The 27,900-nt window shown below is 33.2% G+C and overlaps 1 protein-coding gene and 1 long non-coding RNA gene across 3 annotated transcripts in view; one reads left to right on the top strand and one right to left on the bottom strand.

Annotated features, from left to right (window-relative positions):
• LOC127705943 (transcription factor ETV6-like) overlaps window positions 1-3,045 on the bottom strand; it is a 90,571-nt gene extending 87,526 nt beyond the window's left edge. For both annotated transcript variants that reach the window (XM_052210310.1, XM_052210311.1), the window contains exon 1: window positions 2,918-3,045. The gene's annotated coding sequence lies outside the window, so the exon portion shown is untranslated. The remainder of the gene's footprint in view (window positions 1-2,917) is intronic.
• The window catches only part of LOC127705964 (uncharacterized), a 46,632-nt gene extending 42,511 nt beyond the window's left edge, over window positions 1-4,121 (top strand). Inside the window, exon 4 of the long non-coding RNA XR_007984124.1 lies at window positions 3,323-4,121. This is a non-coding gene — a long non-coding RNA (uncharacterized LOC127705964). The remainder of the gene's footprint in view (window positions 1-3,322) is intronic.
• Window positions 4,122-27,900: the final 23,779 nt, after the last annotated feature.

The raw sequence follows: 27,900 nt of genomic DNA, 5'->3' as shown, positions 1-27,900 counted from the left end.
GAAATAATTAGCCTTGAGAAGTTAAAGAGTGCAAATCGTTAAAACATTTTAAAGATAAATATTATTATTTCTATTCAAGGAGTAGTCGTTGAACATTTTGTTTGTATGTTGAAGCATTTTCTGTAAATGATAACATAGGTATGAATGTATTTGTACACATAATGTAATGTTTTACACATTAAGTACAATTGACTTTTTGGGGATCCTCAGGTAAATTAGCTTTGGCTAATGGGGTTATTCTTTTGAAACAAAGGTAATTCATTTATTAATTCATTTATCCATTTAATGTCTGTTTCAGAGTTTGTCAATTGTTTTTCGGTCAGTAAATATCTGATACATGTTTTATTTAAACTAATTATGTCAAGTCTAATTGTAGCATGTATTGGAAACACGTAAATGTTCATTTCGACCGTGCTATAATTTAGATGGTGGTATTTCACACAAAGCTGTTTGTAGTAATATTATTAATAAAGAAAACACGTATAATAATAGGTCATCAAATCTGCCTAATTGGTTTAATAGACTGATTGGTAAATGTCATACTCATACTGATGGTGAGAAATTATTGGGTTTTTGAAACATACATATCTATATCAGACAACAGATAAAATATTCCAAACCAATGGCGACCGAAAGGGCTGACGAATTATTAATGTACGGTCACTGCAACTTCTCAACATACGGAATTAAGACACTAGTTTCGCTGCGCAGTATATATAAATACACAGTCATATCCAGTCGGAATAGAAACATTCAATAAGATGCCCAGTGTTGGGAGAGTGTAACGATTTCTGTGCTTAAAACAATCTTGTGATCCAATGCAAGGCAAGATGTGTTTTTCCAACTCAACAAATCATATTTTTCAAGTTAAAATCAAAACTCGCATTTCATCCACAACATACTTATCCAATTCACTGTTTTGTTTAATTTCCCTTGTCCTGAATATGCATGAAATATTTGCCACTTGACGTTAGGCAAACAGCAGTCAAATCAACAAAACCATTTAAGGGGAAATAAGAAAAGGAAATAGTATACTTTTAGAAAATCACAATTGAATCAAGTACGGCCAATAAAGTAGTTTATAAATATTTGATGTAAACCAGAGGTATCAAGAATACATGACATGCATCTTTCTCTCTTTGGCTTCATTGTTATACAAACCACACATAGCTCAGTGCAAGAACATAAAATAATACAGCTTTGACGAGAGAATCTAACTGCATATAATATAAATTAGGCCTTGCCTCAAAGCGATGTTTGTCGTTGTTGTATAGATATTTTACAAGCAATCTAGCTACGGAATTGAGACCAAACTAAAAATAGATTTATTGTTATCCCATAATTTATGCGTTGTTCGGCTGTGCTGTTTTTATGTGCTGATCTAGGTTGTTTTACATATTCGTTTTTATTCTGTAGTTAGTCACCACTTCGGTGTTAACATGTATATCAATTATATGGTCATTTTTATATTTTATAAATTTACTGTTTGCAAAAATATGAATTATTCTAAATACTAAATATTTTCTTATCCCAAGCAGATAACCTAGCCGTATTTGGCACAACTTTTTGGAATTTTGGGTCATAAATGCTCTTCGTCTTTAGGCCTGGCACCTTTGATAACTAATAGCTTGTCGTAATGTTCTATTGTATTGTTTATTTGTGTGTTTCTCTGTCCTGTATGTTCTTCCATTTATTTGTATTGTAGTCCTGTCATGTAATGGTGTCATTTTAGTGTTATATTTAACATTGCCATTAAAGCGGGAGGTTTGGCTAGCCACAAAACCAGGTTCAACCCACCATTTTTTCTTAAAATTTCCTGTACCAAGTCAGGAAAATGGCTATTGTTATCTTATAGTTCGTTTCTGTGTGTGTTGCATTTTAGTGTTTCTGTTGTGTCTTTGTTCTCTTATATTTGATGTGTTTCCCTCAGTTTTAGTTTGTAACCCGGATTTGTTTTTTCTCAATCGATTTATGAATTTAGAACAGCGGTATACTACTGTTGCCTTTATTTATGCATCTAAACGCTTAAATCACAAAGTGAGAACGAAGTGGTCTCCATTGAACGTTGTTCATGATGTGCCTCTGTGTGACATTAAACACTGTTCTTGTTTATATTAGTCACATAGAAGCTGTCATTTGCACCAATCGTTGCATCCCCAAAAATCCTTGAGTTATACCGTAGATTTTGGATTTTGATTGAAAAGATCCGCTTTATTGTTCATATTTCTCAAGGAGATCTCGGGGAATTAGGATTTGATCATTTAAGGGAAAAGCTAATGTTAATATTTAGTAAAGAGGTTTACCCGGAACAGCTTCTCAATGCTGGTTGACATTGAAGATTTAGCCGGTGACCTTGGAAACAGTTTGTACCACATTTTAAGTTATTCCCATGCGCTTTTTTCTTGGTCGTTGTCTTTATAGAGAACCTTGCATTTCAGTACCAGAAATTCTTACAATACAATGTTATTACGAAATTTTAAACCGTATTGCAATGTATGTAAACGTTCTAAGGACAAGGCAATTATGTTCAATATGAAATGCTGCGGTGGAAATGTTTATAGAACATGACCGTGTCAACTGATTAAACTAAAATTTCTTAAGAATTGTTTATCAGAAAGCTTTCCTAGAAAATTAAATTAAGAAATAGGTCAAAGTCATTTAATTTAGTGTTTACAAGTAAGTGCTTTTAGGCATGTCTATTTATAATAAATAAAATTACCCACACAATGTTTCAGTATTAATGAAAGCACTATAAAATGACATGCGAAAACAGAATATGATCTTCCAGTTCACTCACAATTATAGACGGAAGCAAACATTTTCTTTATGTTTAAAGAATAATTTTGCTGACATTAAAGTTAAGATATTTTATCTAGATACAATAGGCATTATGTATACCAAATAAAAGATTGCCTACCTTGAACATACTGAAGTATAAAAAATTACATAAATCTAACATATCACACCCATAAACTTCCTGGAAATTGTGACTTTAGATTTCTAACTACTAAAGTAGGTAGGTGCAAAAGTACTGTAACATTTAAAAGGACTTTGATCAGATATAAGCATACTTAATATAATATAGTATGTCACTCGATCCGGCCTTTTATTATAAGTCGGTTGATAATCAAGCACTATTGTACACAAGTATTTATTGTCGAGGCATCAATTTGACATGTGTTTTTTTGTTGTTGTTTTCATTCATTATTCTGTTCTGTTTTTGTTACAGTATACGTATTCTTTAAACCATTTGATTATTAATGTAGACTAAGTGAACTTCTTTTACTTTTGATGTTCCAAGATTTTTTTATTTTACTTTCAGGGTCCAGTGAACATATAATAGATTATTGAAGAAGGCAAAGCTCATTATTTTAGATGATGTTGGGACCCCTAACATGTAAAATATAGCAAAAAAATCCTTTTTTTACTTTGTTAGCCTTTAAATGTATGAATGAGACAAGTACTAAAACATTGTCAAAATTGCATACTACATTTATAATGTTGGACTCTTCATTCTTTTCCAATATATCTTGGAACCCATAAAGTAAATGAAAGCCAATAGCCGTATGTGATTATAGATTGGTTTATTTTCATTTTTTGTTTGTTTGTTAATTTGCAACAACAGTGAAAGCCAATGGCCGTTTGTGGTTATAGATTGGTTTATTTTCATTTGTTGTTTGTTTGTTAATTTGCAAATTCCACAACAAAACAACAGTAAAATAGTCAATTTTCCAAGCATTATTGCATATTTGGAAAAAAATCATAAGTACATTAGAAAGAAATGATATAACAGTACTTTTCAAGTAGAGGGCCGAAACTTCAATAAAATTAAAAGATAATTATACAAGATGGCAAATATTTAAAGGAGTATTCTATTAAAAATAGGCCTCCCCGTTTTGCACGATTCTGAATCAGTAAATTATACAAACTACTTTGATGACGCATATTTTCAATAAAATAAAACAAATAAGTGTCTTAGAAAAAGAAAATATAAGCATTGTTTATCGAGTGACATTAATTTGACCAATATGTAATTAGTAACATATACAAATATATAAATTACTTGCAAAAACACAGAGATGTATATGACACTTTAATAAAATAAATTATTATTATTATTATTTATTATTATTATATCAATTTATCATTAAAAAAAATTGTTGTGATAACACCGAGTATATTTTTATTGCGATGAATTCGATTTTGACTAGGGACGTTTTGAAGATCTGTCAAAATATAACTCGTCTTTTAAAAATGAAAACAACACGTTTTAAATTTCATGCATCCGAAGCGCTTTTATGGATTTACCTTTATCAGGAACGCTCAAAGTTGAATACTTGAAAGTCAAGGCTGTATAAGAGCCGAAACAATTAAAGAGCTGTATGATCAAAAAGGACATAAAGAAATAGCCAATCCATCTAAAGTCAACTTTGCCTGAGGGAGTAGAAACCTTAGTTTCTTTATAATTTCAAAATTTAAAACGGACAATTTAAGAAAAGGTTTATTATAAATCATGTTAAAAGATGCAACAAGAAAATATAGAATCGAGGATCCAGACAGACAGCACTCAAGTCGAGTTTTTTTCAAAAAATACGGAATTTCACGATTTTTTCCGATTTTTGACTTCAACTGGACCTGAAACCGGAAGTAGTCGCTTCCTATGCGAATTTCAATAATAATTATGATCATTAGATATATGCCTGCGGATTTACACTGTTTTTGAAAGTTTTAGGCCTCTGAACTTCCTGTGTAAGACACCGAAGGGAAGCCCACCCCTCCAGAAAAACCAGTTTTATCCGATTTCAATTTTCCAAGTTCGTATTTGAGCTCAAATCCAACTTAAACATGAGAAACATGACAATAGATAGCCTCAGGGTGAGGGAACATGCATCAATTTCGAAATAAGTATCATAAAGTTGACCTTTAAAAGTATGGAGAGCCATTGGAGCCAAATAACGGTGGTCTGGGTAATCCCGTCATATGACGGGCACAGCATGGTAAGGGTTAACGACCTTGACTTACGACGACATTTATAGATGCATCAGATAAAAATTGTAAATATCAGCTGTAGTGACACCATTACGATTATTGGATAAGGAAATAAGTACCACAACAAGTGTAACTAGCTTGTGGGGATCTACAGGGAAAATTAAAGATGTAACTAGCTTGTGGGGATCTACAGGGAAAATTAAAGATGTAACTAGCTTGTGGGGATCTACAGGGAAAATTAAAGATGGTATCATTATTGACATATGTCAGTTGGTTTTGCAAAAATGTCAATAATGGTATAAGGCCCTCAAATTATTACATTCCAAATGTAATAGTTTCACTATTCCATTGCAGGGTCGGCATTGCAGTAATAAATGTCTCATTTGATGACAGTTAAAGATGAGCTCCCAAGTCTTCTTTGGTAGTGCTCCGATGAATATTTAGTACTTGTTATCCCAATGTTCAATTCCACGAAGACGAGCTTCCTTTCAATTTTGAAAAAAAAATCAACTTTGCAATTCAAGAGTTGCTACATATTGAACTTTAATCGTTAAAAGTCTATATTTACAAATTTCCAGCGCTTCTCACGGTAACTCTTTTCAATTTTAATAATTTGTTATGGACGCTTCAGAGTTATGAAACTTATCTCCTAAGATATGAACAGTTTTGAGTGTCTTGCGCAGTTACCTTCCAACCATCTAATGAAAGAGCAAGATGAAAGGAAGCATTTGTCCAACTACATTGAAAGAGGCTACCTCAATGTTAGGTTTATTCTAAAACTGCTAAAAAAAAACAATGATTTTCAGAAGTTTTTGAATCATGACATCACGTGGATGTCGTATACCAGCTCAAAACATCACTATTTTCTTAAAATAGCTTAAAAGTTAAATACATGTATATGCGAAGTTTTTCCTAAAATTAATTATAGACAAGTCCGTGGACCACCAATATCTTTTACACAATACTGTGAAGAGTCATGGGTTTAACAAATAAGTGGTCTTCGCATCATGCCAAAAGTTAATTTCATAATAAACAATAAACAAATGTAGATTTTTGTAGTTTTTGGTGATAAAAGTCACTTTTACAAATGACACATAAAGTTTTACAGTATGTAAAGTCAATTTATTTATTCACCCTATCAGATTTTAAAAGTGAACGTAATTAGTCATACAGCTATAGTTTTGTACCATCTGAATACTTTGTATGCTTTTATAAAACTAGGAAATTATATTTGAATATCGGGACAAAATAATCCCATGTTTTGGTGGGGCTCGTGTTGCCCAATCTTTGGTTTTCTATGTTGTGTTTTGTAGACTGTTGTTCGACTTTTCGTAGTTTTTCTATTTTGCCATAGCGTTGTTAGTTTGTCTTCGACTTATGAGTTTGAATGTCCCTTTGGTATCTTCCGCCTCTCGTGCACATTGTGAGGCTGGGAAAATTAAGCTGTTGTTAATAAAGTATGGATGACTAAAAGTACAGAGACGGAGCTTAATAGTACCGGTATGAAGGATGCAATATTGAATTTGTTGTATAGGTTTAGCAATCGCAGTTTACATTGAATTCAAAAATAGACACTGATTATGTGAAAAACCTTTATAATTTATCTCTGTTTTCATATGAAATGTTGTTCATCCAAGGACAGTGACATAACAAAGAAATAGGTAGGTGCTTGACTTTTAGTTACATAGACGATGCATTGTCTGTTAATAACCATTCATTAAGATATTGCTTGCATTTAAAGAGGCGGTATCTACGAAAATCATGTTTTGAGGTGAAAACTAAAAAGCAGAGTAAATGCTGTAATTTATACATATCAATGAAAAAATATGTTTCGTGTCAGTTTTAGGATTTTAATGAACGTAGTTAAGAGCAAAAACTCCATTTTTCTGTCACCTTTTAGACAAGATCTCATTAATTATGCAAGAATGTGTAACACGTCACAAGCGATCTATAGACCTTCTTGGAGCACATGTTTACAATATGAAATTTAGTATAATTTCACTTCAGTATTTGAACTGCATTCATTTCGTCTGCCTGAGAAGCTCCTTTTCTGATGATTTTTAATGACAAATTAGTGGAATTATTACACCTTTCAAAATATCGTATGTAAATCGGTAAGGATATCTATTTAGAGTTGACGAGGCAGATCAAGATTAATTGTAATTATAGAACTTTTTGAAATTTCCCGCAAATTTTTAATGTTATCGACCGAAAACCGAGATGAATAAAACAATATATCAATCAGCTTCAAAAACTGGTTGTGTATCGTAGTCATGACATATCTCGCTAAAAACTATGGAAAGCCTATGATATGGAAAGCCTCAGCTGTCATATATTAGATATTTACAAAACGTTATGCTGAAGCTTAAAATGTAAAGTTAAGACAGCGTGATGTTGAATTGAGTCATCAAAATGCTAACTCTAAATTACAATATGCTAAGTTGAATTTGCACAATGTTGACTTGCAATGACAAGTGCTTTAGTCGTGATAGTATAATGATAAGTCACGATGTTGTGATGATATGCCTAACACACGTAACGTTGGGTTTAAAGTACATGATGTGAAGTTGACGTTGCATGATGTTAGCTTGCAGATTGATACTGCTCAGTCATACAATTCGATAGCTATGATAACAAATAAAATGAATAGCTAAAATGTATGGTGCTGATATGTTATTAATAAATGTTGAGCTGAGAATGTACCATATTATATCATTGTGATATTACGATAGGTCTATCATGCAATCTGTTGATTTAAAACACCATGATGCACAGTTGAAAGTACATGATGTTAAGTTAAGATAACACGATGCTACACTACTATATTGAAACGAAAGGCTTACCATACAATTTGTTAACTTTAAACAACACGATGCAACGTGTTAAGCTAAGATGCTCACTTGAAACTACACGACGTACATTGAAATTTTGTAATGTTAAGTTACGATAGTACGATGTTATATCATTATAATGTCACAATAGGCTTATTATACAATTTGCTCATTTAGAACTACACAACGTACAGTTGAAAGTACGTGATGTTAAGCTAAGATGGCACGTTGTTATATCATTAGAATGTCACGATAGGCTTACCACACGATATGCTCGTTTAAAACTACACGACGTACAGTTGAAAGTACGTGATGTTGAGCTATGATAACAATATCTTATGTCATAATAATATCACGGTAGGCTTGCCATACAATATGCTTATTTAAAACAACACGACGTACAGTTGAAAGTACGTGTTGTTCAGCTAAGACAGCACGATGTTATATCATTATAATGTCACGATAGGCTTATTATATAATTTGCTCATTTAAAATTACACCACGTACAGCTGAAAGTGCGTGATGTTAAGCTAAGATAGCACGTTTTTATATCATTAGAATGTCACGATTGGCTTACCACACGATATGCTCATTTAAAACTACATGATTTTCAGTTGAAACTAGATGATGTTAAGCTAAGATAGCATGTTGTTATATCATTTGAATGTCACGATAGGCTTACCATACAATATGCTCATTTAAAACTACACAACGTACAGTTGAAAGTATGTGATGTTGAGCTATGATAGCACGATGTTATATCATAGTAATATCCCGATAGGCTTGCCATACACTATGCTCATTCAAAACTACACGACGTACAGTTGAAAGTACGTGTTGTTGAGCTAAGATAGCACGATGTTATATCATTATGACGTCACGAGAGGCTTATCATACAATGTGTTGACTTGAAACTACACGATGTAAATTTGAAGTAGTTTGGTCTTGACTTGAAACAGTAAAATGTTAAGTTATAAAAACAGAAGGTAAAGTCAAAATAAAACAATGATAGGATGACATATACTTGTGCAGAGTTAAAGATTTTTGGTGTTGACTTCGAATATAGTACAAATATTAGATCGTTTTATGTTAAATTGAAAGACAATAACGATGCGTAAAACATTACAGAATTATGTGAATTGAAACTGCAATTCTATGGAAAAGAATGAGGGAAAAATCCCCAGGATTTTTTCTTCTTCATTTGCAAGTTGATGAATATTAATGAAATTTAACTCCGGAGGCAAAATTATATTCAAAGAAAGTTTTCCATAAATTCATAAAGCAAAAGAATTACCCATCGCTATATATTACACTTGAATACAGTTTTGCCGTATATTTTACATGTTTTGTTTGGATGTTTTTTTTATGATTAAAAACCAGACCTTTTTTATGAACAATATTTAAGAAAATATTTATCTATGTTGTGTGTTAATATATACAACATAATATTGTGCTTATAAGACTTATGACTGTGAGAGTCAAATTTTACCTATATAAAATCACATCTATGTAAGAGTTATCGGAGAATTTGTATTTACCACTCCCGTTTTCCCCGAAATAGAACATAAGAATCTGGAGTCTTAATCTTTAAAAACAAAGATCAACTGATATGACAAATAATACGCTTAGCGTAGGACTGAGAGGGTCAGAGCTATTTCAGAATGTGACCCCCCCCCCCCCCCCCCCCCCGGTCTTGTTAGAGGTATCTGAAAATTTGAATTTTCTTTTCCACGAAATAAAACAATAGAATCTGGACTTAATCAAAAGCGATGCGATTGCGATTTCCATAGAATGTCGACTAGTTCGTTGAAAATTCGGCTAGGCAAGTAAAGTATAATGTCTTGTAACAAAGCAGGGTTTATTCATATTCACATCACACTTACATGTTCTCGTCCTGATATGCATGTAATATTTGCCACTGTACGTAAAACACTTCCCTTTTCCCCGAAATAAAACCAAAAAATCTGGACTTAATCAAAACCGATACTATTTGGACTTCCATAGATTGTCAGAGACGTTTTGTCAACTAGTTTGTTAAAAATTCGGCTAAGCAAGCAAAATATGTCTTGTACAGAGCCAAGATTTATTCATATTCATATCACACTTACATATTCTCGTCCTTATATGCATTTAATAATTGCCACTGTACACTAAATACTAAAACATTTTCATCAATTTTTTTTTATGAAAAGGAGCCTACTTTAAGCACGTTCATCGATTTGACACCCTGTAATTCATGTTTTTTGGGAGCTCCTCGAAAATTATAACACATTCCTTCTTTATTTGCACAATATTATGTTGTATATATTAACACACAACATAGATAAATATTTTCTTAAATATTGTTCATAAAAAAAGTCTGGTTTTTAATCATAAAAAAAAATCTAAACAAAACATGTAAAATATACGGCAAAACTGTATTCAAGTGTAATATATAGCGATGGATAATTCATTTCTTTTATGAATTTATGGAAAACGTTCTTTGTATATCATTTTGCCTCCGAACTTGCAAATGAAGAAGAAAAAATCCTGGGGATTTGTCCCTTATTCTTTTCCATAGAATTGCAGTTTCAATTCACATAATTCTGTAATGTTTTACGCATCATTATTGTCTTTCAATTTAACATAAACCGAGCTAATATTTGTACTATATTCGAAGTCAACACCAAAAATCTTCAACTCTGCACAAGTATATGTCATCCTATCATTGTTTTATTTTGACTTTACCTTCTATTTTTATAACTTAACATTTTACTGTTTCAAGTCAAGACCAAACTACTTCAAATTTACATCGTGTAGTTTCAAGTCAACACATTGTATGATAAGCCTCTCGTGACGTCATAATGATATAACATCGTGCTATCTTAGCTCAACAACACGTACTTTCAACTGTACGTCGTGTAGTTTTGAATGAGCATAGTGTATGGCAAGCGTATCGGGATATTATTATGATATAACATCGTGCTATCATAGCTCAACATCACATACTTTCAACTGTACGTTGTGTAGTTTTAAATGAGCATATTGTATGGTAAGCCTATCGTGACATTCAAATGATATAACAACATGCTATCTTAGCTTAACATCATCTAGTTTCAACTGAAAATCATGTAGTTTTAAATGAGCATATCGTGTGGTAAGCCTATCGTGACATTCTTATGATATTACAACGTGCTATCTTAGCTTAACATCACGCACTTTCAGCTGTACGTGGTGTAATTTTAAATGAGCAAATTGTATAATAAGCCTATCGTGACATTATAATGATATAACATCGTGCTGTCTTAGCTGAACAACACGTACTTTCAACTGTACGTCGTGTAGTTTTAAATAAGCATACTGTATGGCAAGCCTACCGTGATATTATAATGACATAAGATATTGCTATCATAGCTCAACATCACGCACTTTCAACTGTACGTCGTGTAGTTTTAAACGAGCATATCGTGTGGTAAGCCTATCGTGACATTCTAATGATATAACAACGTGCCATCTTAGCTTAACATCACGTACTTTCAACTGTACGTTGTGTAGTTCTAAATGAGCAAATTGTATAATAAGTCTATTGTGACATTATAATGATATAACATCGTACTATCGTAGCTTAACATTACAAAATTTCAACTGTACGTCGTGTAGTTTCAAGTGAGCATCTTAGCTTAACACGTTGCATCGTGTTGTTTTAAGTCAACAAATTGTATGGTAAGCCTTTCGTTTCAATATAGTGGTGTAGCATCGTGTTATCTTAACTTAACATCATGTACTTTCAACTGTGCATCATGGTGTTTTAAATCAACAGATTGCATGATAGACCTATCGTAATATCACAATGATATAACATCGTACATTCTCAGCTCAACATTTATTAATAACATGTCAGTTCCATACATTTTAGCTATTCATTTTATTTGTTATCATAGCTCTCGAAGTGTATGACTGAGCAGTATCCATCTGCAAGCTAACATCATGCAACGTCAACTGCACATCATGTACTTTAAACCCAACGTTACGTGTGTTAGGCATATCATCACAACATCGTGACTTATCATTATACTATCACGACTAAAGCACTTTTCATTGCAAGTCAACATTGCGGAAATTCAACTTAGTATATTGTAATTTAGAGTTAGCATTTTGATGACTCAATTCAACATCACGCTGTCTTAACTTTACATTTTAAGCTTCAGCATAACGTTTTTTAAATATCTAATATATGACAGCTGAGGCTTTCCATAAAAAACCTTTTTTGATTTCTTTTTTTAGCCGAATCAATTCACTATCCCTTGTAAAATCTGAAGTAGACAACACTAGGTCTGGTGCTGAAATGTTTGCTTAAATATGTTTGTTACTGCACTGCCAATGTAAATCCTTATTTATGTTGTCTTTATTTAAATATAGAACTAAAAAGGTTGACTGTGGCAGAACATACGGTCATTTGGACTTTTCCCCTCGAGCAGTAAAAAAGTTGGTTGGGCGTGAATAAGCAATGACAACCACTAGATTGCAGGCTCCTGGTCTTTAGACGGGCATATACAGAATGTGGCGGGGTGTATCAACGTTACATAGAGCAACATGTAAACATGAGTTGGAAGGGATTGACATACAAGATTGGTACTATGAATAAAAACATTTAAAAAACAACAACAAAAGAAACAAAGTATCGATCTTATCGTACTCATATTTACTGAAAGCTAGTCCAAAGCCTAATTTCAACTAAATTAAAGAAAACATTTTTCACAGACTTAATTATAAAACATCTATCAGAACACCTCCAATCTTGACTTACATCTAGAAATTGGCAATGATGGTCGGTTAAAAACAAAACTTTACGACAAAAGAGATGATTTCAGCTTCCCAATTGGGAACTTTCCATTTCTATGTAGCAACATTCTCAAAGTTCTCACAAGGAAGCTATTAAACCAAGAGTTCAAAGAGGTGAAGTTGAAATCGTTCCTTCGTAAATTTTTCGGACGCCATCACGAGTTGGTTGACTGTTATGGAATATCCGTTTCAAAGATGACAATGGATATGTTCCAATTTTCGTAACTACAATCCCGTCTCCTTTTCCCCGAATGTGACCTATCGATTTATACTTATCACAGAGCGTGTACTAACATGAGCAACACGACGGTTGCCACATGTGGATCAGGATCTGCTTACCCTTCCGGAGCACCTGAGACCACCACCAGTTTTTTGTGGGGTTCGTGTTGCTCAGTCTTGGGTTTTCTATGTTCTATGTTGTGATTTGTGTACTGTTCTTTGTCTGTTTGTTTTTTTTTTTAGACATGGCGTTGTCAATTTATTTTCGACTTATGAGTTTGAATGTCCCTTTGGTATCCTTTGCCTCTCTTTTTCTTCTTTAACAGATTTCGTGCAAAGTTGTCCCAAGCAGTCTGAGAAAAAGCATGACCTTGTACAATGCCAAAATATAAGTATCAATAGGACGTAGGACCATGAGTGTAAATAATTGGATAGCAATGCATGTTAAGTTATGTATAAAACTATTAATGAAATCAATGTTATTATCGATCAAGACAATATTAAAAGATCTTACTACAATGTCAAATTGATAACCTATACTACTAAGTTTATTCAATCCTTTTACAGATAAACATATTTGGTTTAGAAGCTTTGCTGTACCTTAGTACAAACGGGAAATCACATCCTATTTTTTTACGGTAATGCTGTTTAAAGAGCCCATAAATTAAGATACGACCCTTATAAATCTATTGTTTTATATTCAGCATTTATTTGTTTAGGCCATAAAGGTTTATATCTCAATCATTGAACTTTGTAATCTGATATAATAATCACATGTGCACCGATTACAATATGCAAAATAAATGAGTGTCATCTTCTGACCAGTTAGAACAATCACCTCTATTTTGGACAAATTAATTGTTTCAAGTCTAGGTACCTCTGTGTCTAAGTGGTCTTAGGATGTAGTAAAGGTTTGAAGTACTTTGTGGTATCGAAATCCCGGAATAATTTTCCAATTATACATAGATTTTGTTCATTGAAATATATAATATCACAACAGAAACGTGAATAGCAAACGAGCTTGGAAACAAACACACCGTAAAAAGAGACCAATAGAACAACCCCCCCCCCCCCCCAAAAAAAAAAGGAAAAATAAACACAGGGAACGAAAATTCGCCTGTTTTGTCGTAAATTTTAATGTCTAATTTCCCATCAAAATAAAATGAAGAAAATGAAAATTATGGTTGTTCATATTACGTGAAGTTGAAGAGCATTGAGAACCAAAACTTCCGTTGGTTTTGCCAAAGCAGCTAAGCTAATCTTAAAATAATGACCGTATCAATGATAATTCATGTCATCACAGAAGTGTTGACTACTGGACTGAGTTTGGCCATGCTTTGTGATTCATAAAAATACAGGAACACGTCTGTCATTTTAGGGGCACACTTTGTGTCAATAGGTATGCCTACAACCTGTCGATTATCTATATTGTCGACACGTACATAGATGTTGTCAAGGAGAAAATTTACAGATTTAATCATCATTAATTCATTTCTTATTTCCTTTTTCTTGCAAATCTGAATTAAACTACACAATGGTATGTTTTTGAGTATACAAAAATAAAAAGACAACAATAACTATTAATGATTCCACTTTATCGTTAAATTAATTGTATTTCCATATATGACTAATGTTGTATAAAAAAACAAAAATGTACAAATTACAAGAATGATGACAATTATTTTCTTTAACAAACACATTTTTGGAATAAATTAATGTCCACGTCGTGTGCAGGAGATGGTGTTATATAAGTTTGTAACTACATGACATTTAAGGGTTAATAGCTACGATTTCGACAAGTTGAAATAATTAAACTATTTTTGCCTTGGCTACAATCATTTACAAAATCGGAATGTTGAATAACTTAATCATTCTTATACAACTTACAGATTAAACGGTGATGTAAATAATGTTTTTTTATATCTTTGATATAAAACCAAACAGAAAAATCGTCAATATAATATTGTATATTCCTATGTTTATGTTTTGTCTATTTATATTTTATCTGGAGTCACAAGTCAATCAGCAATCTTCGACGATCATGTCGATGGCTGTTTAGATGCGTCCTGTTCCAAAAAGTCCATGCATTGGTTATTGTTTCCTGTGTGACTTTTATAAATTTGATTTATGTTTGAGTTTGTTATAAATCAAATAAGTCAATTGGGTGGACATAAATTTGGCAGACAATGTCCATTTTAAATATGCATTATCAAATTGAAATGTAAAGTTTTTAAACAAAGGTAAAAAAAATTAAATCCAGTCAGTGCTAAAGGTGTTGTTGACACTATCTTGATGGCTACACCGTTTTCAGATAATACTTAAGCCATGGTTTGCAATGGTAAAACTATAAAACAATTTGAAAAACAAAGTAGTTTCACTGAAATTCAAGCATCGGTATCGGATGCAAAATGCGTACCCAGTTGTAAGGTATGATTTTAGAAAGTCCGTGTATTCTATGTGGAAATTAATATAATATGAGCTGCGTCGGATAGAAATCGACCTTATGCAAGTGCACGTATATATATACATGTATAGACTTTGATTGATTTTGGAATAATCAAATACGAAATAAAAGATGCATTTTGGTCTGTTTTGTAGGGTTCTTATATCAAATCAATTTTCAAACAGTTAAAGATTTTGCATAGAGATGTTTTCAACCAAAAATAGCTTCAATAGATGTATTAATATTCATTTGCATACGGTCGATTTCTATCCGACGCAGCTCAATTATCATTATCATAACAACTATAAAAAAGGTGAAATTTAGTTTTATTCATTGATTCGCTATCCCTTGAGGAGCTGCGGATACAAGAATGGCATTTGTTTGGTTGTGCGGGATGTATAAATATGCAGCCAAATCCGATCAGAATAGGGACGATAAACCCGATGCCTCGTGTAGGAAGAGTGCCAAGCTCTCTGCACGTTACAGAACCCTTATAAAAACTCTTCGGATTCGGGTTCGGGTTCGTAGGTAACATGTTGCAAGGTCAACTTTCTGCTATGGTCTAATATACACTTTTTCAGTTGCAGTTTGGATTTCCCGTCCTTCATCCCGGTCGACAACTAACTCATTGCCAATAAATCACATCTCCAAATTGCCTACGTATAAATAAATTTTGTTATTATGTTCTCGTCCTAAATAAACATAAACATTTGCCACTAGACGCGTGGGAAATAAAAATCAATCAGCTCTTCTTTTGATATAGTAAAGTCCCACGTTTTGTCAAGAAAAAAAAACCAAATATCTTCGTATACAATATTAGGAGCGCAAAATGTTATTTGGTAATAAGGAATGTGAAAATTTAATTGAAATCAATGCACTTGTTATGGAAGATGGGTGGATGACTGCTACGTCCAGTAGAAATTATCATACGCATTTATAGAACGAGAACAGCTTAGTTGGATTAAGAACATTCTAGTTGACAAGGTAAAACGGAAGACGTGGCTTTCCAGGACACATTATTCGGACTCCCAGCGAAAGATCACAATGACAGCATACTGTTACCACTTTATTTTTCATAAATAAAGCAACTAACCGATTTTGCATATTTAACAGCAGATCAATACACTGGAGCTCATGCAGTGTTTAATACCCAAATGCCACTGTCCTTGAAAGGACTTGACGTCTGTGACCTTCAAACTTTCAGTATGATAGTCTTTCGAACTAGATATTTTGGCTTAAACTCTATATATAAAATTAACATTGTAACCTGGAAAATTTTGGATAGCAAAACTAATAGGTTACGTGTTCTTTTCATTTACGTTATTTCTCTTAATCGGCCCCAATGGTTTGCTAAGATATAGAGATATGGTCACCTTGACTTTTTTTATATGTAAGTCTTTGGAGAATATGATTCATTTATTAGTTAAGAAAGATTTAAGTAACTGCGAGTACTCTTAGGTCGATACTTTGTTTCTTGTGTCTATTTGTTAGTTGTCTTTGTGGTTAATACTGTACCAGGTAAGGGGAAGGGTTGAACGCTCACAACCTTATTTGACCCCGCCACGACCTAATGGGTTCGCCCCAATCCAAGAGCTTATGATACGGCGGTTGTCGTTGATTGCTGTCTGCCTTAATTGTTTTCAGCATAAATCAGGCCGTAAGTTTTCTCTTTTTAATTGTTTCCCATTTTGTACTCCCGGTAAACTTTTACGGGTTTTGCTCATTACTAAAGGTCGTATGGTGACCTGTTGTTGTTTTCATCGTCGTCCTTTGGTCTCTGGTGGGTATTTGTCTCATGAAAATCACACCACATCTCCTCATTTTTGAATTATGATCTTTCGTCGTGGCAATATTTTCGAATGGGCTTTGGTCTGGTCGCGCAGGATGTATAAATACACGAACACGTCATATACTTGACACGCTTGATATTTGTTGTATTAAGTCTCAAATCCTTCTATTGGCTGAAAATATCAACTTTCTTATGTTCTTAATATTCGAATTAATAATACATCATGTGGTGGTTTTTATCTCTCGTCTGCGACGAATTCGTGGAAGCGAGCGACGAATTCGTGGAAGCATGACTAGGGCGTGCTGTTACCGGTGTTAAAAATTGATAAAGTTTTCGATTAGGTCTGTTCAAGAGGACACTAATTGTAAGTGGATGGTATTTAGAATGCAGTTGTATTATTACCACATCAAGTTTCCATGCAGATTTTTTTTCCCTACCCCGCAGTCATAGTCTATTGACTTTGTAGCGTTTTAATATTTACATGTAAAGGTTTGTGATTAGGTCATTATGTTGAACGCACTGGTTGTTTTGTATGCAGTTCTAATAGCATTGAAACATCTCATTCCTATGGAGATTTTTTGCCCCGTCTTTTATGGTCCATTGCATTTGAAACTTTTGAAATGTCCATCCTTTAAATTTTCAAAGTGTACAGATAGTCATGCAGTGTTGCCAATTAAATTTCAACATTTGTATTTAGATTTTGATCAATTTGTAATTCTAATACAGAAAGCTAAAGTACAATATGTGTTATCTAACTTATCTAACGTATGATATGATAAGAAGACGTCGAGCAATGAAAAAACAATTTGCACTCTTGATTGTATACTTCCTAAAAGTCAAAATTCCATTTTTTTTATTAATGTGTTTGTTTGTTCCTAATTTAATTTATTTTCTATTTTAACTGAGAGGCTAATTTTATAAACCAGATTATTTCATTTCTTCACAAACTGTATATATAACCTCTTTTATATTCATTTTATTTATCTATTTTTTTATTTTCTATTTGTTTTACGCCATACTCAATTGTGTCTTTTATTTAAAGTCTTACTTTTTTATGTGAAACATTCAGATGATAAACATTATTGAACTTTTACTATATTTCACAATTTGTATTTCAGTTTTTTAATTAGTTTATATAATGTATTTATAGTGTCTCATAAGCCAACTTTGGCTGGGTATTTGTCTTATTTCATTACTGTACAATGTATGTTATATAATCTGTATATAACTTTGTAGACAAATATGTGACACTTTAATAAAATAAATTATTATTATTATATATTATATATTATACCATCAAAATAACACACAGCCGAGACATATCTCTGTTTCAACAGTTTATGTTGTGTTCTAATTAATCATAAATCATGTGATTGTTTTGTGTTCTAATTAATTATAAATCATGTGATGTATTTTTCTCTTTGTTTAACACTTTATTGTTTATAACATTCATACCCTATTAATTTTAATGAATTATTAGTCGTTAGTACACGTAAGCTCTGTAAACTTTGAGCAACGAGAAATACGGAATATGAATACAGATGTTTGTAAACTTCTATGAGACAGCAGCCCAACAATGATTGCTAGTAGTTGGTTAAGCATCTAGCAATATTTCATGCAAGTCAGCAAACATTTAATCCATTTACGTACGTTCTGCAAAGTGGATTGAACGGGATAAATTCGGTCAAAAGCTCCTTAGAGCTTGTGTTTGTATTTTAACTTATGCCGAATCAAAATAAATTTTTCTTATCTTATCTATATAATGGCACGAATTTTGACCGCCACTGGAAAAAATAATGTTGGAAGGAGAAGACATTTTGCTTTGCAATAAATAATAATAATAATAAATACAATATTTATACAGCGCATTATATAATAACAACAATTACTCTAAGCGCTTCACATTTGAAAATAAATAAAATACAAAAATACATAAAGCATAAATTACAAAGCACCAACTTACAAGAATCAAACAAGCATATAAAAATAAACCATATACTGGCCCTTCAAAATGCATGGCATCATTCCTACACAAAATACGATTTAACATCCCTATTTTGACCGGACGTGGCTACGAATTTATACCCACCAAACAGCCAAACGGACGTCCCTGTTCATAATTTTCGAACGCGATCACGAGTTGGTTGACTGTTATGGAATATCTGTTTCAGAGATGACAACGGATATGTTCCAATTGTCTCAACTACAATCCCGTCCCCTTTTCCCCGAATGTGGCCTACCGAATAAGACTTATCAATGAATGTGTACTTACATAAGCAACACGACGGGTGCAACATGTAGAGCGGGATCTGCTTACCCTTCTGGAGCACAGAAATCACCCACAGTTTTTGGTGGGGTTCGTGTTGCTCAGTCTTGAGTTTTCTATGTTGTGTTTTGTGTACTGTTGTTTGTCTGCTGGTCTTTTCCTTTTTTAGCCATGGCGTTGTCAGTTTGTTTTCGACTTATGAGTTTGAATGTCCGTTTGGTATCTTTCGCCTTTCTTTTTTGTTTGTAATGATCCGGAACCGTTCCATCATGAAATAAGTTAGCCCAAATGAATCAGGAAACATATTCGAACTTATTTTTCTATCATGTCTCAGCTAGAAAGGTAACTTCGTTAAACATTGTCTTCTTGTTTCTATTTCAATTTTTTGATTTTTAATTTCTACCAGAGTAATGTTAGAATATTGTGCTGTGACAATATATATTATAATGAACAAGTACTATGCCGAAACCACATTTTCATTTCAAAAAGTACCTTCACGCGGCACTGGTGAAACGAGTTATGTGCTTTTTCATAATCCGAAATGGTTTGTTAGGGTAACGGAATATGGTATCTTAGTCTTCTCCTGTCCAAGAATAAAACCTAGGCCGACTGCTGTCATTTTAACTCTTCGGGACGCAACTATACCCAGTTTGAATGGAGACGTAGAATATGGTGCCGTGTGTAGGGCAGATACCAGGCTATCGGCACGTGAAAGAACTCTTGTGCCATTTACCTTTATATGTATGCAATAGGCATCGTTTAGATAGATGGAAAAGAAAAAGGATGTTGTATAAAATGTTTGTTCATTTATTTGTCTGTACGTTCGTTATTTAGCATTTAGTATCCGCAGTTTGGGTTTCGCATAGCATTGCAAAAGCATGAACGTTGTCTAATATACAGAATTGGTAGGAATGTTGTATCCGAAACTCCTTTACCGTCTCCAATTCAATGATTGTTTTAAAGAACCTTTCTTTCTGAATTCCACTGGGCACCTTTAATTTTGATTTTGAAATGTTTGGAATTTGAGCATGGACTTCATTCTTCATCAACAGGGAAAGGGATCACATTTTTTCTTGTTTGCTTTGGTAATATTCAATAGAATGCCTTAAGCCTTTCTTGTTTGTTCATTTTAATAATGAACAGTGTTCCAATGTCTCCCTTCGAAACATATTTTATCTGTCCAAGGGCAATAACTCAAAATATTTTTTTTTCTTTTAAACTCTTTTCATAAATATCCTTCAAGAAATGTAGGCACCGCTAACACTGTTAGTTTCCATATAATTTCTATTTCCGAAGGGCATCACTCCTGTAAAAAATAGTTGATTGGCACTGATTTTCATACTCGTCAAAGATAGTACTGATCAATACCTTAGATATAAATACCATACAAATCCTATAAGAAATGTAGTCATGAGGACACTTATAATGCAATTTCCTACAGAATTTGCATTTCTAAGGGCCATTACTTACTCCTGTAAAAAATCATTGATCAGCGCTGATTTTTTAACTCGTCAAAGACATTGCTGACATTAACCTTTGACATAAATTTCATAATAATCATACAAGAAATGTAGACTAGGATGCAATTTCATTATAATTTATATTTCAAAGGGACATAACTCTTAGTAAATCTGCCGATCAACTCTGAAAATAGTTGATCGGCAGAGATTTTCGAACTCGCCTAAGACATGTTTGCTGTTATAAATATTTGATGTAAATTTCATAAAAATCTGGGAAAAATTGTAAACTTGAAAACGCTTACAAAACAGGAGTTACGGACGGACGGTCGGTATTTCTATGTTCACCGCACCATTTTTCGCGGAGGACAACAATCTAAAACCATTGATAATTTCTGCTAAATATTTTTTAACCTATTCATTCAGATGTATTTAAATTAAGTATCTGTTTTATAGGGATGAGGATCAGAATTACCGAGATATGCAATTAGATTTGACAGCGAATTGCAAAGTTATAAACTATTGCTGCTATAAGTTATTTGTTTAGCTCTGAGAAGGTCGTCAAAATGAAAAAAAAAAATAACCTACCAATATTGTAGGTTACTACTGAGTAAGCACATTAAATTCTTACATCAAAGGAATAGGCAATAACAAATGTACTGTAGATACGTTGACTAGCTTTGGGGAAACTATTCCAAAAAATACTGATGGAATTTTCTATTTTTGACTGTCATAGTCGTGAATTGGTACAGGGCAAGTTAAAGTGGCGGGTTTGAAACCGATTTTGCAGCGTCCATATACGAACACTCATCTTATTCTACAACTATAAAAACCCCAAAGCTAAAGTACAACTATCATAACTCCTAAAACTGGTTACTCTTTTTATAAGTTTGACGTTTTAGCAGGACATTAAGTCATGCCACAGCGGTGACGCAGAAGAATGTCCGATATAATAGTAAACAATGATTGTAAAGAGCAGAGTTATTAATGTAGTCACAATATGGCATAAATAAGTAATGATATATCCTGTTCATTATGTGATGCAACATCTTATGACCAGACTGATTAATGACCAGGACACTGTCCACGGCAACATGATATATCCCAGGTTGACATGCATGCGTGATGTGTAGACTCAAGTCTAATACAAAAATTATGACTTTTTTCAAAAGTAAACAAAACAAGTATAATTTTATTATCTTTTTTATTACGCCACGTGGTAAAACAAGAGATTTTTTACTTATTTTCTGCGTTTTAATTCCGTACACAAAGATTTTAGGATTGTACGTTCCTTATTTGGTTTTTTTATCCACTCATGACGGTAATTGCTGAATGAAATCTACTTTTAAGTTGATCACGAGGATGACTTCAGTATAGGAAAATTATAACATAGACTATGAAGCTGCCATATGACAGTAACTGTCATAGTGTGTGGGGGTCCGCTTGGCTGTTTGACTTATAGCTACGCATCAAGTGAGGTTAGAATACGGACATCAATTCGTTATCCTGTGTTCAGAGAGAGCACAAATCGTTGCAACACTAATGTGCAATTTGAGGGTCCGTTGCAAGGCCAAATTTATGGCCCTATCAAACATTCTCTCCTTTCCCAGTGGCAGTCCTAATTTCCCATCCCACCATTCCAGTCGACCAAATGTGTAGTACCTATTGATAAATTTGTTCTCGTCTTAATTTTTTTTTATAGTGTAAGGGAGATAACCGGATCTTATAATACATCGCAAATTCGTTCCTTTAATTAGTATTATAGATATACCTAAATTTGAATACAACCATGTCTTTGTTTTTGCTGGACACAATCAATTCTATGTAGTAATGAAATCCGTCATGACGAGGAACTCTAAGAAAAGAATACCATCAAAATGGTATGAAGAACTCTCAATTATGTTGTAACGGTTACTGTATGGGCTATTTTGGACCAAAAGTGTTGAACCAATGGTGTCGAATATGGCTCTTGTATATGGTATGTATGATTTTTAACTTTAATCAAACTTAGAGTTTTTAAATCAAATGACCGAAAGGGCAAGTATGAGCTCTTTTTATCACATTCCATCTGTCTTATAACGTCCGTCTGCAAACCTTTTAATAATCTTTAAAACCACTGGCCCTATCGATACCAACTTAATTATAATCACCATTAAGGTGTATAGTTTCAGATTTGTTCCAGGTGTTCCGAACAACCAACATTGCCGCAGCTACTAAAAATATAATAGAGGTGTATGCTCTCAATTGATGCACAATTGAAGAAGTTTAATGGTTAACATATAATTAATCGGTTTTAGTATCTCCGATCATATATTATTCAGTCTAGCAGCACCTTCATTTGAAGTATAAAACCTAAGATCTGCTTCTTAATTTAAAAGACAACAATCGAAACCCAAATTGACTGACTATTGTATAAAACTATTGTCATCTGGATTTCTCCCGTCCGATAGTAATACTCGTGTAGAGGGAACGTTCGTTTACCTGTGTTGGATGTATAAATACGCCGGCACGTCCGGTCGAAATAGGGGGCTTCAACTCAATGTCTCCGTGTAGAGGGAACGTTCTTTTACCTGTGTTGGATGTATAAATACGCCGGCACGTCCGGTCGAAATAGGGGGCTTCAACTCAATGTTTCCGTGTAGAGTGAACGTTCTTTTACCTGTGTTGGATGTATAAATACGCAGGCATGTCCGGTCGAAATAGGGGGCTTCAACCAAATGTCTCCGTGTAGAGAGTACCATGCTCTTTGTACGTAAAAAGACCACTGCAACCTGTTGCAAGGCAAAACATTTACCCCAAACAACATTTCCTCCTTTTTCTAGCAGTCAAAATTTCCACCCTATATCCCGGTCGACTTTGCAAAACTTACATTATTAGTTTAATGTTTAATATTTTCTAGTCCTAATTATGAATGCAAGTTCAAAGTTTATCGGGGTATTGAAAGTGAAGTCGACCATGTGTGGTCTCAAATTTAAGCTTGATATGAATTTGGCATGATTGTTGAAGGGACATGCATGTCTCAACGAAATCCAACCAGACATGTATATTTATTTTTTAAAAAGGAATTGCAATGTTGCTTCTTCAGTTTTATCATTGATTGTTGGGAGGTTCTACAAATAGGCTGTTTTGCAAGTTTCATAGCGGGGATTGAAACGCCATAACTCTTAAAATAATTCAAAGAAACAACTCATTTTATGTAAAGATTTTTCAGTAGTCAAATTTGTTTTAGAGTTAAATGTTGGAGTTTTCATGAATTACCAACGCATTAAAAACCTTAATCTGAAATTTAAAAATTATTTTCAATAACAGCAGGTTTTTTTCTTGCCATTCATTTTTGACACATTAATTTGCGTTCAAATATTTTCACGGCAAACAAGTTTACCTACATTAAAGCGTGCCGTTCAATTATAAGCACGGAAGGTGAAGAATTTTGTTTTATTATTTAGATTTTCCGAAAATATTCGATTTAAGTGAACCTTACATAAATAATCGAAGAACTCCTGTAGTGTTTTACCTTTGTATGCGCACCTCCCCCAACTCGGTAGTCTAGAAATGGTCCAAATTCTCCGTCTGATGGGTTCTACACCACAGCTAGGGGTGTCCCTTTAGATGTGTGAGATATATAAATACGCCGTCACGTCCGGTTGGAATGAGCACGTTAAGGTAGAACCGTGTAGGGAAATTGCCACATTCTTCAAGTGCAACAACCCTTTGATGGCTCTGTATGTGGTCTGTTGCAAGGCATAAATCCTTCCCTTTCTAGCATACCCTCATCTACAGTGGTAGTCTAAATAGCGCTTCATCACGGTCGTATCACATTGCAGAACCTACATGTTAAATTAATTGTTTCTTGTTCTGAAAAGGAATGTTATATTTGCTACTGGACGTAAGCCAAACAACAATTAATCTATGGTTTTCATATTTGTCCTTCCGTATAAGTCATACGATGCAAGTATGGCCTTTTTCATTTACAACGATTCTTTTATTAAAAAGAGTCATACATTTTACTATATTCTGAGAAATAAATGTTCTTTCCATGCACGATCTTCACCAATCGGTAAGTTTTTCAGTTTGTGTCAATTTCGTAATAAAATTCAGTATATAGATTTTTGATTTTATTTGTCTTAATCTGCAGTCCTATATAAGATTGCAAATGTAAATTAAATTTGTTACTAAAATATTCTTGAAGAAATCAACATTTTCATGATTATGATACTTGAGTTCTACATATTGTGTGTTATAATACAAGGTTTACGGACGGACGCCGACAGATAGTCACAATACCTCTAACTAGCCCTTTTGGTCACATGACAAAAAAGAACAAAACTGAATCGAAGATGAGAACGTTTATCCGTTCAAAGTACCAGCTATGCAGCTAAGAGCTAGAACATATCGTCCCTCAAAGATCAATAGACTAGAGGTCACCGTTTGGCATATCAAGTCATATGACGTATTTAAAGTCAAAATCACTAACCCCAAAAAATGAAAAACAATGTAAAACAACTTAGGGAGAATCTACTTTTCTATACAAACTTGAATTATCTTTCTTGGACCTGAAGAAAACGGATGTCCTACATGATACCGGTTCACATAATAAAGTATTCCTTTAATAAATTTACAAAAATCCTTCTTTTCCATTATTTCATCAATTCATAATGAAAAAGATATCATCAACACATACAATTACCTACATTTTCACTATTACATGTATAACACAAATGATTTCGAGTACACTTAAACGCTAAGTTTAAACTGGTTGTAAATTGATTAGCCGCTAATCAATGTTTTTGTAACACTTAATCTTTTGCATATTATTTTTTTTTATGCCTACAATTTTATACATAAATTTCAAAATGTTAGCATAGGTTAAATGAACCACATTTCTCTATGGTAATCAATCAAAATATAACATTTTAGTGCGTATTTAAGATTAAATTTGATTTTTTTTATATTATCATTTTTTTTATTATATTTTGAATTTCAAATATTAATTGGAGGAGAAAATGTAATTATACAAAATTTACGGACATACAGATGTCAAAAGTACTTCTATCTGTATGATATTGACTTAAGATTACCATAGTTATGTATACTTCGTCAGCTATTGACAACACTTGTCGTTTTTGCTTTTCAAAATATCCCCTAAAATTACTTGACCTATTGAAACCAAACTTAACTCATCTTCATCTTCATCTTCAGGGTGTTCAACCGCCTCAATGGTCACGTGGTACCGTGTTTGCCTCGAGTGCGGGAGGTCGTGGGTTCGAACCCCGGCCGGGTCAAACCAAATACTTTAAAATTGGTATTTGCTGCTTCTCCGCTTACTACGCGGCATTAAGGAGTAAGAGCAAAGACTGGTCGGCTCGGAGTCAGAATAATGTGTCCGGGTAAGGTGACATGTCATCTTTCGGACTGTTACTTTGTGAAATAGCACAACTATCACGATAAAAATCCGGCACAGCATCTCGTTCTAGTACAAATCAGGGTTAATATTTATATTACTTTAACATGTTCTCGTCCTGAATATGCATATTAATTTGCCGCTGGAACTTAAGCAGACATCCATCCATCCATCCACCCATCAGTGTGTTAACTTTTAAAACTGCATCCAGTGTTCATACAGACCTAACAACATGACTGCCGTTACAGTACTAATAACGGAAGTAATAATCAACAATAAATCATCTAAATGAAATATCTTGTAAATATTCAATTGCTGGTAAAAACAAAATAATTGGGGAGATGCTACTATTACAAGTATAATCTCCTTGAAGAATTACAACCGTCACGAAACATCGCTGCTAGCACTATATAAAATAAGCTCAAAATAGTTATACTTCATGACTATTCAATCATCTGAAATAGTAACCGAAACATGGCTTCTAGCACTATATAAACAAGCTAAATATAGTCGTCCTTTTTTACTTTTCCTATGAGTATTTAGCTAGTTTTTGAATTATATATTTTTGTACTGAGTTCTTCAAGATATTGTATCTTGGTTTGCTCTCTGTTGATATACTTTTGTTTTAACATAATTCGTGCCTTTAAACGACTATACATTACTGGCCGTTGTTGTCAATGAGATGACATTAAGATCCGTTTACAGTCAACCCAGCCAAAATAATGTAACTCTGTCACGAGTATTTTATTTACACGTTCTATACGAAAAGTCTAATTAGTTGACTATTTTTAACTGTATGACATATTAGGTTTGCTATTTAAACCCTTTTTTTTTCAAAATGTGGTCCCAAAAAGAAGTTCTACTGAAGTTTTTGGGTTCCAATAAATGCAAACCAATATAAATAAAATTTTACAAGATTGGTTGATTTATTGTCGGTTATCTCAACGTTCAGAGGCAAATATTCCATGTATCTTGAGTGACAAGATTATTTTTCGGCTATAATATTGTAAAATGTCCATGAACCAGCTTGGTGCTGAAAACAACTGCCTTTTCTAAATGAAGATGATTTCTGTAACTTGTTAAATGATATGATATAATGGATTCTGTTGCGTAAAAACTATGTTAAATTAACATTCCAATAAGCATATTGATTTAGATTTGTACTGTATTACTTTCGTGGTTTCGTGGTATAATTTTTTTTTTGTATCTGTAGGCTTACAAATCAATAATGCGCATTATTATAAATTTTAATAAACACCCGTTCTTTTGTTTATTATGTCTGTACTAATGAATTATAATAGTTCGTGCGATGGAATCTAATGCATTTTGTTTTAAACTTTCGCATATTTAAATGGTGGCGAGTTCTATTAACAGAAAAGCCACAAGTTCCGTGGTACGCAATGTACGTTAGCTAGTAACTGACACAAATGTAGTATGAACCGTTAAATCAAATACATCATTCAATATCGGCAAATGACAGAAATGGAAAAACTTTCATAAATAAAATAAAAAGAACAGAATATACAAACAAGAAGTCTGGGTCGACGTAAAAAGTTGACTTACCTTTCTTTGTCTAAATATTAAAAAAACTTTGAATAACAAGAGATGTGGGGTATACATCAATGAACCAGTAAACAGAACGACACACATAAGAGTTAAGGGTACAATATAAATTATAAACAGG

This window comes from Mytilus californianus, unplaced genomic scaffold, assembly GCF_021869535.1.
Source record: "Mytilus californianus isolate M0D057914Y unplaced genomic scaffold, xbMytCali1.0.p SCAF_6, whole genome shotgun sequence".
Classification (NCBI taxonomy): domain Eukaryota; kingdom Metazoa; phylum Mollusca; class Bivalvia; order Mytilida; family Mytilidae; genus Mytilus; species Mytilus californianus.
Note: the sequence above shows the minus strand (reverse complement) of the source record. Positions and strands in the feature narration are given on the sequence as shown.